Here is a 14,622-nt window from a genome sequence, read left to right as displayed (position 1 = left end):
GTGGCAATTTAAAAAGAAAAGAAAAAAAGCACATGGGTAATTGGTTGAAAACTGGGCGTCTTGAAGAAACCCATGTATTTCAGGCCTTTAGAGTCTCGCAGAAGGATCTTTATCTCTCAGGCTCTTCCAGAGCTGAAACAATGGATTCTAAAAGGTGGGGCCAGGGCAAAGCAGAAAGAGGCAAGAAATCTCTCTGAGTCACTCTGGATTTTCAGCAGCAGCCACTGCCAGACACTGGAGACAGGAACTAGAGCTCAGAGGGATCTCTGTAGTCACCCAAAGACCGGGCTGGACCTCATGGATAGAGCAGCTGCTGCTGCAACTCAGAAAGCTGGAGTCCAGGCTGTGGAGCAGAGACAGCTTTGTTCCTAGCACTCCTCCCTCAGAGAGCTGGAGGAGTGCTGTAGTTAACCAGATTTCTGGGGCTTTAGCTGGCATTTCTGCAGAGCCAATGGTTCTCAGCATTCTTCTTTAGGAAAGGCTGGGTGATTTTCCAAAGGGGAATATTATTTACTTGCATTTCTATTGTCCTTCTTGACATAATGCCCAGTGTACAATTTAAAAACTCTGAGGCACAAAAAAGAAGCAGGAAAATTGAGCCCATAATCACAGCAGAGAGAAGCAGCTTACCAAGAGATGGATCAGATGTTGGGATGAGATGACAGGAACTTTGAAGTAACTGTGCAAATGTGTTAGTAGATCTAGAGAAAGGCCTTGACAGCATTCACGAGCATATGGGGAACGTCAGCAGAGACAGAAATGAGAAAAATGAACCAAAGGGAAGTGCCACAGATGAAAAACAAGTGATCGTAAGAGAAGGCTTCACGGCCAGCAAAATATCTCCCTTGGATAGTGCACTGCTTCGCCAAGTGTGTGGCCCAGGGTTGAGTCTGGCCCCCACCAAGTTTGAGGAAGCTTTGATGCTGTGATCTCTGTCTCTGTTCCTCTGTCTCTGTCTAAAATAGACCAGAGCGCAGAAGCCCCAGTGACTACAGAAAGGAGAGAAGCATCCCTTCAGTGTGATCAGCAGCCACCTGGACACAGAAGAAAAAAAAGAGTACTATAAAGGAACTTTATTTAGCTAGATAAACATTATAAATTGTGCCTGTAAACTTCAAGATAGTAGCAAGTATATAAAGTAGAACACAGAGAAAAGTTCAGCAGAGGTAGAGCTAGAACTAGAGATATATGGGGGGGGGCAGGTGGTGGCGCACCTGGTTAAGCGCTCACATTACAGTGCACAAGGATCCAGGTTCAAGCCCCTGGTCCCCACATGCAGGGGGAATCTTCACAAGTGGTGAAGTAGAGCTGCAGGTGTCTCTCCGACTTTCTGACTATCTCCCCCTCCCCTCTCAATTTCTCTCTGTCTCTATCCGATAATAAATTTAAAAAAAATTTTTTTAAGAGAGAGAGAGACATGAGAATTAACAGGAAATATGAGAGAGTCAGAAGGGTTAATTGAAGACCTAAGGGTTGTGGGTTTTTTAATTGTTGAAAGCTGAACCATCAAAGTCCAAACAAGATAATCCCAAGTACACACGTGTGAACAGATACACACACACACACACACACACACACACACACACACACACACACAGGGCCAGTGCTGAAATACACACATATCAGACTCAAACTGTGGAAATGAGATGTTTTCAGATAGGCAGAGTGGGAAGACTCTGGAAGAAGTGCACGAAGAGAAAAAGTGGGAGAGTCAGGCCAGCTGGTGAGTCCAGGCGGAAGCACAGAGCTGGAGGGAGGGTTGGAGAGTATTAGCAAAGTGTGTGAGCAGGTGCAGAGGACCAGGCTTAGTATATACATGAAAGAAGAACAACTGTTTAGGTTGAAATTGCTTTCAAAGACCTCAAACTATTTAAGATTAAAAAAAAAAAAAAACAGGATCCTGGTTCGAACCCCCAGCTCCCCACCTGCTGGGGCTGTCGCTTCACAAGCAGTGAAGCAGGTCTGCAGGTGTCTGTCTTTCTCTACCCCCTCTTTCTTCCCCACCTCTCTCCATTTCTCTCTTCCTATCCAACAACAACGACATCAATAATAACGACAACAATAAAACAACAAGGGCAACAAAAGGGAATAAATATTTTTTTTAAAAAAATATGTTTTATGAGGCTTACTGAAATAAGACGTCCCCCAATTCCACAATGGACAGGCAGGTCCAAGGTACCCGCACTTGAGCAAACCTAGGGGACTAGAAATATAACCAGTCAAGTGGAATTGTTTCATTTCGCAGACTGTAGCCAACCAAAATCTATCTTTCATTTTGTATTCACTTGCGGTCTTGGCAGCCTGGATCGGGCATAGAACGTAACCAATCCACCTCATCCTTCCTTTTACTTGTACCTTGGTGGCTCACAATGTAACCAATCCGTTCACACATTACCCTCGTACCTGAGCACACCTGATTGGTGCACCAATCAAAATGTACCTTTTCCCGAAACCACCCTATAACCAATCAACATACGCTGGGCCGGCTTGAAGGGTATATAAGCGGCTTTCCAAAGCCAGTGAACAGTGTAGCTTGGCAGGAGTCCACCAGACTTTTTTGATGTAATTATGTATCTCCTTGCCTAGACTTGTCCTTTGGATCTGCTGCACTCTAGAGCTGAAACACCCTGGAGCTGTAACACTCGGAGCTGTGCCACAGATACTTCCGTAAATGTAACATTACAACATTGGAACCAATATCCAGCCATCAGAGCGGATTACTTCCCTCTCCGCCCGGACAACCTCCCTCCCTTTCCACTGGATTTGTGAATTCAGTGTTGCAGACAGAGTCTGGGCCTTTTCCTATGCTTGTCTCTCCCCTTGCTTTCCTTGTTCATATTAGTATTTTACATAGAAATGAGATTGCTCAGTGTTTACCCTTCTCTTTGTTCTTCCCCTTCTGAGTTATTTTCCTTAGTGTGACCCTCTCCTGTTCCATCCAAGTTGTAGTAAAAAGCAAGAGTTCACATTTATTCACAGATGAGTTGTATGTTATAGTGTATATTTACTATGGCCTCTCTCTCTCTTTCTCTGTCTCTAGGAGAGACTAATGGTTTACAGTAAAATAGAGTAGTGGGTTCATGTGTAACACTTCAAAGTTTTCCACTGAACACTCTAACCCCGCCCCCACCTAGGTCCTCCTCCATCACCATCTTCCAGGACCTGAATACCCCACCCCCACTCCTATACTTTGGTGCAGTATAACAGTACTATGGCTTCTTAACCTGTGCCTCTGTCCTTGGGCTCTTGGATCACTTGCATATCTTGGCAATGGTTCAGAGTACACAGGGATGCAGATAGCCTTTCAGATTAGCCAACTGGCTTTTGTCTACGTAGGGTTTTGTTGTTGTTGTTGTTATTGTTGTTTTACTTTTTAAAATTTCTTTATTGGGTAAATAATGTTTTACATTCGACAGTAAATGCAATAGTTTGAACATGCATAACATATCCCAGTTTTCCATATAACAATACAACCCCCACAAGGTCCTCTGTCATCCTTCTTGGACCTGTATTCTCCCCCCCACACCCACCCCAGAGTCTTTTACTTTGGTGCAACACGCCAATTCCAATTCAGGTTCTACTTGTGTTTTCTCTTCTGATCTTGTTTTTCAACTTCTGCCTGAGAGTGAGATCATCCCATATTCATCCTTCTGTTTCTGACTTATTTCACTGAACATGAATTTTTCAAGGTCCATCCAAGATGAGCTGAAAATGGTGAGGTCACCATTTTTCATAGCTGAGTAGTATTCCATTGTGTATCTAGACCACAACTTGCTCAGCCACTCACCTGTTGTTGGACACCTGGGTTGCTTCCAGGTTTTGGCTATTACAAATTGTGCTGCTAAGAACATATGTGTACACAGATCTTTTTGGATGGGTGTGTTGGGTTCCTTAGGATCCTTCCCTAGGAGAGGAATTGCAGGATCATAGGGTAGGTCTTTTCTAGCCTTCTGAGAGTTCTCCAGACTATTCTCCACAGAAGTTGGACCAATTTACATTCCCACCAGCAGTGCAGGAGGGTTCCTTTGACCCCACACCCTCTCCAGCATTTGCTGCTGTTACCTTTTCTGATGTATGACATTCTCACAGGAGTGAAGTGGTATCTCATTGTTGTCTTTATTTGCATTTCTCTGACAATCAGAGACTTGGAGCATTTTTTTTCATGTGTTTCTCAGCCTTTTGGATCTCTTCTGTGGTGAATATTCTGTCCATGTCTTCTCCCCATTTTTGGATTTTTTTTTATTTCTTTATTGGGGAATTAATATTTTACATTCTACAGTAAATACAATAGTTTATACATGCATAACATTGGCCAGCTCCCCATATAATAATACAACCCCCATTAGGTCTTCTATCATCCTTTTTGGACCTGTATTCTCTGCCCCCCCCCCCAGAATCTTTTACTTTGGTGCAATATTTCAATTCCAGTTCAGGTTCTACTTGTGTTTTATCTTCTGATCTTGTTTTTCAAATTATTTGTTTTCTTGTGGTTGAGTTTGGCAAGTTCTTTATATATTTTGGTTATTAAACTCTTGTCAGATATATGACATGTAAAGATCCTCTCCCATTCTGTGAGAGGTCTCTTGGTTTGGGTAGTAGTTTCTTTTGTTGTGCAGAAGCTTTTTAATTTTATGTAGTCCCATAGGTTTATACTTGCCTTAGTCTTCTTTGTAATTGGATTCGTTTCATTGAAGATATCTTTTTAAAATTTATGCAGAAAAGGGAATTGGGCAGTGGCGCAGTGGGTTAAGCGCACGTGGCGCAAAGCGCAGGGACCGGCATAAGGATCCCGGTTCGAGCCCCCGGCTCCCCACCTGCAGGGGAGTCGCTTCACGGGCGGTGAAGCAGGTCTGCAGGTGTCTATCTTTCTTTCCCCTCTCTCTCTGTCTTCCCTCCTCTCTCCATTTCTCTCTGTCCTATCCAACAACAAAGCAACGTCAACAATGGCAATAATAACCGCAACGAGGCTGCAACAACTAAGGCAACAAAAAGGGGGAAAAATGGCCTCCAGGAGCGGTGGATTCATGGTACAGGCACCGAGCCCAGCAATAATCCTGGAGGAAAAAAAATTATGCAGAAAAAAAGAGTTCTGCCTATATTTCCTCTAAGTATAGTTTCTGGTCTAACATCCAAGTCCTTGATCCACTTGGAATTTACTTTTTTGTATTTGGTGAAATATAGTGGTTCAGTTTCATCCTTCTGCATGTTTCAACCCATTTTTTCCAACACCATTTGTTGAAGAGACTCTGCTTTCCCCACTTAATAGTCTGAGCACCTTTGTCAAAGATAAGATGTCCATACGTGTGAGGGCTTACTTCTGGGCTCTCAATTCTACTCCACTGGTCAGTGTGTCTGTTCATGTTCCAATACCAAGCAGTTTTGTTGACAATGGCCCTGTAATAAATATAATTTGAGATCTGGGAGTGTGATGCCTCCAGTTCTTTCTTCTCAAGATTGTTTTGGCAATTCTAGGTCTTTTCTGGTTCCAGATAATAAACATTTGTAGCATTTGTTCTATTCTCCTAAAAAATGTGGTTGGGAACTTGATGGGAATAGCATTAAATTTGTAGATGGCTCTCGGTAGTCTATTCATTTTGATGATAATTCTTCCAACCCATGAAAATGGAATATCTTCCAAAATGGACAGTGCTGTGGGAGCTGGGCTCAAACCTGGGCCGCACACGCAGAGGGGCTGTCTTGCCAGCAAGACTTTAAGAACAAGGCGGTGAAGCAGGTCTGCAGGTGTCTGTCTTTCTCTCCCCATCTGTCTTCCCCTCCTCTGTCCATTTCTCTCTGTCCTATCCAACAAGGATGACATCAACAACAATAACTACAACAACAATGAAAAACAACAAGGACAACAAAAGGGGAAATAAAAAAAATAAGTGTTGGGGCTGGTGAAATACCTCACTTGGGTAGGACGTTGCATTACCACATGCACAGCCCTGCTTCAAGACCCTCCCCCCCAACACATACGCACATTGAACCTTCAGTGCTGTAGTCTCAGCATTCTCTCTCTCTCTCTCTCTTTCTGTCCTCAGTCTCTGTGTCTACTTCATGCCCTTTCTGATTTCTCTTGTAAAAATGCAGAAAATGATGGCTCTGATGGGGTCTGACCCTCTGAATCACTGTGTTCCATCGCTGGGGAGCCAGAGACGACCCGAACTGCCCCTGAGGCCACAGACAGACTATGACCCACATAGTCAACGACTGCCACCTCTCCAGATTCAAAGGAGGTCTCGAAACTTTACATCAGGCTCAACCTGACGCTGTTGACTGGCTACGGAAGAATGGCAAATGCTAGAAGAAGAAGAACTGTGTTCAAGAAGACTGCCCATTGGCCAGCACCACCCATCTCAACAGTTAGGCTGGTGGGAAATGTCTGCTGTGTCTGAGTTACTGCAATGTGGGGATTTACAACTTTGCTGAGTATTAATGTGATGCAAAAGGAAAGTAAACTTTTGTTTTCAGTGCAGATAATATTTGAGACTTGTCAAACAAAAACTGAATGGAGAGTCCTGCCAGATTTGGAGCTTTTAAGATTGTCCTCTAATCTTTTTTTTTAATTTTTTTAATTATCTTTATTTACTTATTGGATAGAGACAGCCAGAAATCACGAGGGAAGGGGGAAAGAGAGTGGGAGAGAGAAAGAGAGACACCTGCAGCCCCACTTCACCACTCATGAAGCTTTCCCCCTGCAGGTGAGGACTGGGGAATTGAACCCAGGTTCTTGTGCATTGTAACGTGTGCTCAACCAGGTGCACCACCACCTGGCCTCAGATTATTCTCTAATCTTTTTTTTTTTTTTTTGCCTCCAGGGTTATTGCTGGGGCTTGGTGCCTGCACTACGAATCTAGTGCTCCCGGAGGCCATTTTTTTCCCATTTTGTTGCCCTTGTTGTGCTTGTTGTAGTTATTATTGTTGCCATAGCTGTCTTTGTTGGATAGGACAGAGAGAAATGGAGAGAGGAGGGGAAGACAGAGAGGAGGAGAGAAAGATAGACACCTGCAGACCTGCTTCACCGAGCTTGCGAAGTGACCTCCTGCAGGTGGGGAGCCAGGGGCGAGGACTGGGATCCTTACTCTGGCCCTTGCACTTTGTGCCCTGTGCGCCTAAGCTGCTGAGCCACCGCCCCACTCCCTCTCTAGTCTCTTATAACCAGTTTGCCTATCAGTGATTCAGAGACTGTTTAATCAGCATTTGTCTTTATCTGTTTTTTCCAAAGCATTCTTGATTTTCTCATGGGAAAAAAAAAAGTAATTTTGTTTTCTTTGCAGACTCAAAACTTCATCCACTTGTTTAATTGAACTCAATTACATAGTTATGGAAACACAGAACTTGGAAGCAAACATAACTGATTCTTGGTAACGAACAAGTAAAATCCACACAAACAGATGTTTGTGAGCCAGGGACCCCATCCGTTCATGAAAAAGCTTCAGACTGTCAATGTGAGTTTAGGGGCTTTAGGTGACTGAGCCTCTCTCACCCCCTCCCAGAAGCCAGCTTCAATCCAGCCATCGAAAGAGGAACCCTCCTTGTCCTTGTTTTTGTTTTTGTTTTTAAATTGATTTAATAGTGATCGACAAGACCATAGGATAAGAAGGGCACAATTCCAGACAATCCCCACGACGCATAGTTCCGTGGCCCATTCTCTCCATTAGAAGCTTTCCTGTTCTTTCTCCCTCTGGGAGTATGGACCCAGGGTCATTGTGGGGTGCAGAAGGTGGAAGGTCTGGCTTCTGTAATTGCTTCCCCGCTGAACATGGGCGTTGGCAGGTTGATCCATACTCCCAAGCTTGTTCCTGTCTTTCCCCAGTGGGGCGGGACTCTGGTGAGGTGGAGTTCCAGGGTACACTGGTGAAGTCATCTGCCCAGAGAATTCAGGTTGATGTCAAGAAGCATTTGCAACTTGGTGGCTGAAAAGCATTAAGATATAAAGCACAGCAAGTTGTTTAATAGCAGAAACCTAAAGGCAAGAATATGGCAGGTGTGATTTGGGGTCTCCACTTTGGAAGAAGCTAGGAAATCTACTTTAGGTGTATTCCAAGGGGCCCAGGACTTTACTAATTTTACCTGAGCCCAACCGCTAACATTCAGGTGAGCCCTCGTCAGTTTTGATCTCTTTACCTTTTTTTCTTCCTACCTCCAGGGTTATCACTGTTGTTGTTGTTAGATAGGACAGAGAGAACTTGAGAGAGGAGGGGTAGATAAAGAGGGGGAGAGAAAGGTAGACACCTGCAGACCTGCTTCACCGCTTCTGAAGCAAGTGCCCCCCCCAAGGTGGGATGCAGGGATTCAAACCCAGGTCCTTGTGCATGGTAACGTGTACTCCATTGGGTACACCACTGCCCAGCCCCCAAGATATATTATTTTGTAATGTGCACGGCCACATTAAGCTACAAAGGTGGGAGCTACAAAGGTGGGAGGGACAGCTACCCTGGGAAGGTCACTGAAGTCACAGGGACAGGTCCATGGGTTTGGGACAGCTTGTTCCTCTCCTTTCCTCTGAAACAACAGAACAGCAGTAGCAGAGTAGATGCCCTGACCCAGAAATGGTTGGCCAGCTCTCTGCTATTGACAGTTGGACCCAGTAATGTTTGAACAGCTTTCTACTACCACCTGTGCTGAAACCACAGTTCCCTACCTGGCCTGAGGTGACCACACTGAAGCCATGATGGCTACTGGCCAGTCCTGAGGACATCTATGGACAAAAGTCAAGCCACCTAACAGAGGCCTGGAGCAAGTCAGGAATGTCCACTATCTTGTACTTTGAGTTTATTACTCTTTCTTAATTAAGTGTACTATCTCTTTGAAAACCTCTAACAGTCACTTCTTTCCATTTCCCAGCTTGCCTACAATTTCTTCTTGGTAAACTCTGCCCACAAGCCATCAGCACTGTGTCCCCCTGGAATCCTTTAGGCAGGAGGGAATTCAAGGACCCCTCACTGCCCGGCAAACTCTCTGGGCTGGAGAAAACTCGACCAGAGCAAGCCTGGGCTGCTACTCACTCAGCAATGCGAGGGAGATGACTCAGGAACCAAATACATGGCGAGACAATGCAATATCTTTATTGATCAGAGAGCCAAAGCTTTTAAAGGTCCGACCTGGAAGTGGCAAGTTGGAAACAGAAATGGCTAGGAAAGGGGTGGAGAAAAGCAAAAGTGGGCTGGGAAGGTAGGAACTTCCTTAGCAACTGTTGCGAGGGTTTTAACTGGTAGAATTAATAATACCCTGCAGGCAGGGAGGGTCTTGAGGGTAGAAAGAAGATATATCAAAGGAATGGAATGGGTGGGGATCTTTCAGGCGAAACAATGATTGTATAGATAGGCCATAGTATCAGGAATGCAAGGTGTTTTGTGAGGCTCCTCACAATTTCTCGACACCTCACCTATAGGGCAGACACTCAGTAACAAAATGAATTATCTAAGCAAAGGATAAAACTATATTTCAGGACGAAACACACCACATAGACAAGTTTTTTTTTTTTCTTTCTAATGTTTGTCTTTCTTGGGTGGAGGGGAGTAAATGGTTTACAGTATAGTTATTGACACGTAGGTAAATTTCCTCTTCTCACCATGATATTTGTCTGCAAAATACTCTCATCCCCAACCCAGGTCCTTTTCTACCATCATGCACCAGGCCTCCAATCTCCTCCCACTTCCCCAGAGCCCTTTGCTTTGGTGCAATACAACAAACCCAGTCCAAGCTTTACTTTATGTTTTTCCTTTCTGTCCTTGTTTCTGCTCAAGCTCCATCTAAGATGAGGAGAAGGAGATGACAGGGTCAGGTGTTGGTGCACTTGGTTGAACGCACACATTACCCTATGCAAGGACCGGGGTCAAAGTCCCCAACCCCCACCTGCAGGGCTGATGCTTCACAAGAGGTGAAGCAGGTCTGTAGGAGTCTCTGTTTTTCTCTATCTCTCCTTCCCCTCAATTCCTCTCTATTCTTTACAGTTGAGTAGTAGTCTATTGTGCATATACACCACAGCTTTTCACTCATCTGTTGTTGGACACCTGGGTTGCTTCCAGGTTTTAGCTATTACAAGTTGTGCTGCTATGAACATAGGTATACACTTTTATATTCTTTGGATAGGTGTGTTGGGCTCCTTAGGATATGTCCCCAGGAGAGAACTGCAGGGTCATAGGGTAGGTCCACTTCTAGCCTTCTGAGAGTTCTCCAGACTGCTCTCCACAGGGGTTGGACTAATTTACATTCCCATCAGCAGTGCAGGAAGATTCCTTTGACCCCACAACCTCTCCAACATTTGTTATTATTGTTCTTTCTAATGAAATTGAACTATTACAGGGTGGGATAAGGAAAATAACAATGGGAACAAAGATGAAATGTGTGTTAGAAAGTGGCTTTCAGGCAACAAATATTTAAAGCAATATTCTTTTTTTAAATATTTATCTTATTTATTTCCTTTTGTTGCCCTTGTTGTTTTATTGTTGTAGTTATTATTGTTGTTGTTGTTGGATAGGACAGAGAGAAATGGAGAGAGGAGGGGAAGACAGAGAGGAGGAGAGAAAGATAGACACCTGCAGACCTGCTTCACCGCTTGTGAAGCGACTCCCCTGCAAGTGGGGAGCCAGGGTTCGAACCGGGATCCTTATGCCGGTCCTTGTGCTTTGTGCCACCTGCGCTTAACCCGCTGTGCTACAGCCCGACTCCCATTAAAGCAATATTCCTATTGAAGGTGTGAATGATGCCAGGCTAGTAAGCTCTTTCTTTATGTTATAGCACTGTTAGGAAGTAGAAATGTTCTTTCCCAGATTTATGCATTCCCCACTTTCTGATTATCACTATAGTAGGATCATAGTCAAGCTAGTTAGATTTTTTCCCCTACAATTAATCAAATCCACTTAGAGAAGTGGTTCCCCAACTTTATCAGATAGAATCAGCCCAGAGTTTAGGATCCTTAAGCTCTGGGAAGGAGTCCTGAATTTTTGCATTTCCATTTAAATTCCCAGATGCTGAAGGTCCTTTGAGAATCACTGTGCTCACAGGAAAGTGGACTTTCCAATGTGAACACAGAACTCAGGTTTAGAAAAGCTGAGGAGTACAGACACTTGCACATAAAAACAAACCTCTAGGGGGTCGGGTGGTAGTGCAGAGGGCCAACGTAAGGATCCTGGTTCAAGCCCCCCACTCCCCGCCTGCAAGGGGGTTGCCACAAGTGGTGAAGCAGGTCTTCAGGTGTCTGTCTTTCTTTCTCCTTTCTGTCTTCCCCATCTCTCTTGATTTCTCTCTGTACCATCCAACAATGACATCAATAACAATAATAATAACCCCAACAACAATAAAACCAGGACAACCAAAGGGAAAATAAGTAAATAAATAAATATTTTTTAAAAAAACACCTCTAGCGACCTACAGATGTTCCTGTCCTACAGCAGAGGTTTGCTATAAGTGTAGTAAGTTGACAAAGGTTTCTGTCTGGGTGGAGGTAGATAGCATATGGTTATGCAAAGAGACTCTCATGCCTGAGGCTCCAAAGTCCTGGGTTCAATCCTTACAACCACCATAAACCAGAACTGAACCGTGCTCTGGTTAAAAATAATAATAATAAAGTTTCTGTTTATTTTTTTCTTCACTATGTAAACTTTCTCAGCAAGATTCTGGCTTTTGATATGTTAATGAAGACAATGCATTATAACATTACAAAATCTTCAAGTGGATATCACTGTAAGTCCACATCTATATGCTACAGGTCACTAGGCTGTCACCTATGCTTTATGATCCCCGAAAAATAGGGTGAGTAACTTGATATAGAAAAAAACGACATTTCCCACAATCCCTAGTACCAAGAAACAATGAAAGGAGCAAGTGCCCAAAGGAAGAATGCAAGGCAAATAAATGACTGGACAGCAGAGAACCTGGAATCTGACCTTTGACTCTGAGTCATAAATACCAGAAACAGGAAGTGAAATAAGCAGCAGCTTGGAGGAGCTGGAGGGAGGTGTAATTGGAATTGAGAACCTGGAGCTGAGCAGAACTGAACCGAGCAGAGAATATGTGAGGGCTGGGCCAGCATGGGGAGAAAAAAGACTGGAGGTGGAGGTGGAGGTGGATGTTTCTTTTTGGAGTGGCTTTCTCCCTTTCTTTTTTTTTTTTTTTTTTTTTTTTCCCACCGCCCAATCTCCATATCCCACCCCCTCCCCTGATAGCTTTCCCATTCTCTATCCCTCTGGGAGCATGGACCCAGGGTCGTTGAGGGTTGCAGAAGGTAGAAGGTCTGGCTTCTGTAATTGCTTCCCCGCTGAACATGGGCGTTGACTGGTTGGTCCATACTCCCAGTCTGTCTCTCTCTTTCCCTAGTAGGGTGTGTCTCTGGGGAAGCTGAGCTCCAGGACACATTGGTGGTGTCTTCAATCCAGGGAAGTCTGGCCGGCATCCTGATGACACCTGGAACCTGGTGACTGAAAAGAGAGTTAACATACAAAGTCAAACAAATTGTTGAGCAATCATGGACCCAAAGCTTAGAAAAGTGGAGAGGAAGTATTAGGGAGGTACTCACTGCAAACTCTAGTATACTTCTGCTTTCTTACTTTGGTGCCATACTCCAAACTCAGTCAATTTCTGCTTTGCGTTTCTACTTCTTTTTTTTTTTTTTTTTTTACATGCATAACATTCCCCAGATTCCCATTTAGCAATACAACCCCCACTATTTCATTCATCATTTTTCATGGACCTGTATTCTCCCCACCTACCCACCCACCCCAGAGTCTTTTACTTTGGTGTAATACTCCAATTCCATTTCAGGTTCGACTTGTGTTTTCTTTTCTAATCTTGTTTTTCAGCTTCGGCCTGAGAGTGAGATCATCCCATATTCATCCTTCTGTTTCTGACTTATTTCACTCAACATGATTTTTTCAAGGTCCATCCAAGATCGGCTGAAAACGGTGAAGTCACCATTTTTTACAGCTGAGTAGTATTCCATTGTGTATATATACCACAACTTGCTCAGCCACTCATCTGTTGTTGGACACCTGGGTTGCTTCCAGGTTTTGGCTATTACAAATTGTGCTGCCAAGAACATATGTGTACACAGATCTTTTTGGATGGATGTGTTGGGTTCCTTAGGATATATCCCCAGGAGGGGAATTGCAGGGTCATAGGGTAGGTCCATTTCTAGCCTTCTGAGAGTTCTCCAGACTGTTCTCCACAGAGGTTGGATCAATTGACATTCCCACCAGCAGTGCAGGAGGGTTCCTTTGAGCCCACACCCTCTCCAGCATTTGCTGCTGTTACCTTTTCTGATGTGTGACATTCTCACAGGAGTGAAGTGATATCTCATTGTTGTCTTGATTTGCATTTCTCTGACAATCAGAGACTTGGAGCATTTTTTCATGTGTTTCTCGGCCTTTTGGATCTCTTCTGTGGTGAATATTCTGTCCAATTCCTCCCCCCATTTTTGGATGGGGTTATTTGTTGTCTTGTTGTTGAGTCTGGTAAGCTCTTTATATATGTTGGTTATTAAACTCTTATCTGATGTATGGCATGTAAAGATCTTCTCCCATTCTGTGAGGGGTCTCTTGATTTGGGTAGTGGTTTCTTTTGCTGTGAAGAAGCTTTTTAATTTGATGTAGTCCCATAGGTTTATACTTGCCTTAGTCTTCCTTGTAGTTGGATTCGTTTCATTGAAAATGTCTTTAAAATTTATGCGGAAAAAAGTTCTTCCAATATTTTCCTCTAAGTATCTGATAGTTTCTGGTCTAACATCCAAGTCCTTGATCCACTTGGAATTTACTTTTGTATTTGGTGAAATACAGTGATTCAGCTTCATTCTTCTGCATGTTTCAACCCATTGTTTCCAACACCATTTGTTGAAGCTTTCTCCCTTTCTAATTTAAGGCAATAAGATCCCATTTTCATAAATTAATATTTGTTGGCTGTATATTGTTATAGACCATGATGGGCAGAAAAAAAGAGAAGTTTATTACACTGGTGGGCCAGTCTGAAATACTCCAGAGAAAGTGCCTGGCTCCCAACCTTGGGTTAAACTGCCATTTATTTATTTAAAGATTTTTATTTATTTATTCATGAGAAAGATAAGAGAGAGAGAGAGAGACGGAGAGAGAGAACGAACCAGTCATCACTCTGGTACATGTGCTGCCAGGGATTGAACTCAGGACCTCATGCTTGAGAGTCCAGTGCTTTAGCCACTGTGCCACCTCCTGGACCACAAAATGCCTTTTATAGTCTATTCCAAGTCTTATCAGCACAAGCAAGAAAGCCAGGAAGTACAGAAGCAAAATTAAAAGCAGTTAGCTCTTGCGGTTTAAATTACAGGAGATTTTGCAACTCACCACCATCAATAACAATAAAATTTTCAACTAGCAGATGCATTGTTCAGGACTATTTCATGGACTGTTTCACCCTAAATATGATGAAGTAGTCTGCCCTAGTTATGATCTAACTTGGTTTTTTTTTTTTGTTTTTTTATTTTGTTTTTTGCCCTTTTGTTGCCCTTGTTATTATTGTTATTATTATTGTTGTTATTGCTGTCATTGTTGTTGACCTAACTTGTTTTTATTTTTAAAAATATTTTATTTCGTATATTTTAATGAGGAAGAGTAGATACAGAGAGAGAGACAGAGACACCAGAACACTGCTCAG

This window comes from Erinaceus europaeus, chromosome 20 (assembly GCF_950295315.1).
Source record: "Erinaceus europaeus chromosome 20, mEriEur2.1, whole genome shotgun sequence".
Classification (NCBI taxonomy): domain Eukaryota; kingdom Metazoa; phylum Chordata; class Mammalia; order Eulipotyphla; family Erinaceidae; genus Erinaceus; species Erinaceus europaeus.
This window is presented reverse-complemented; position numbering follows the sequence as displayed.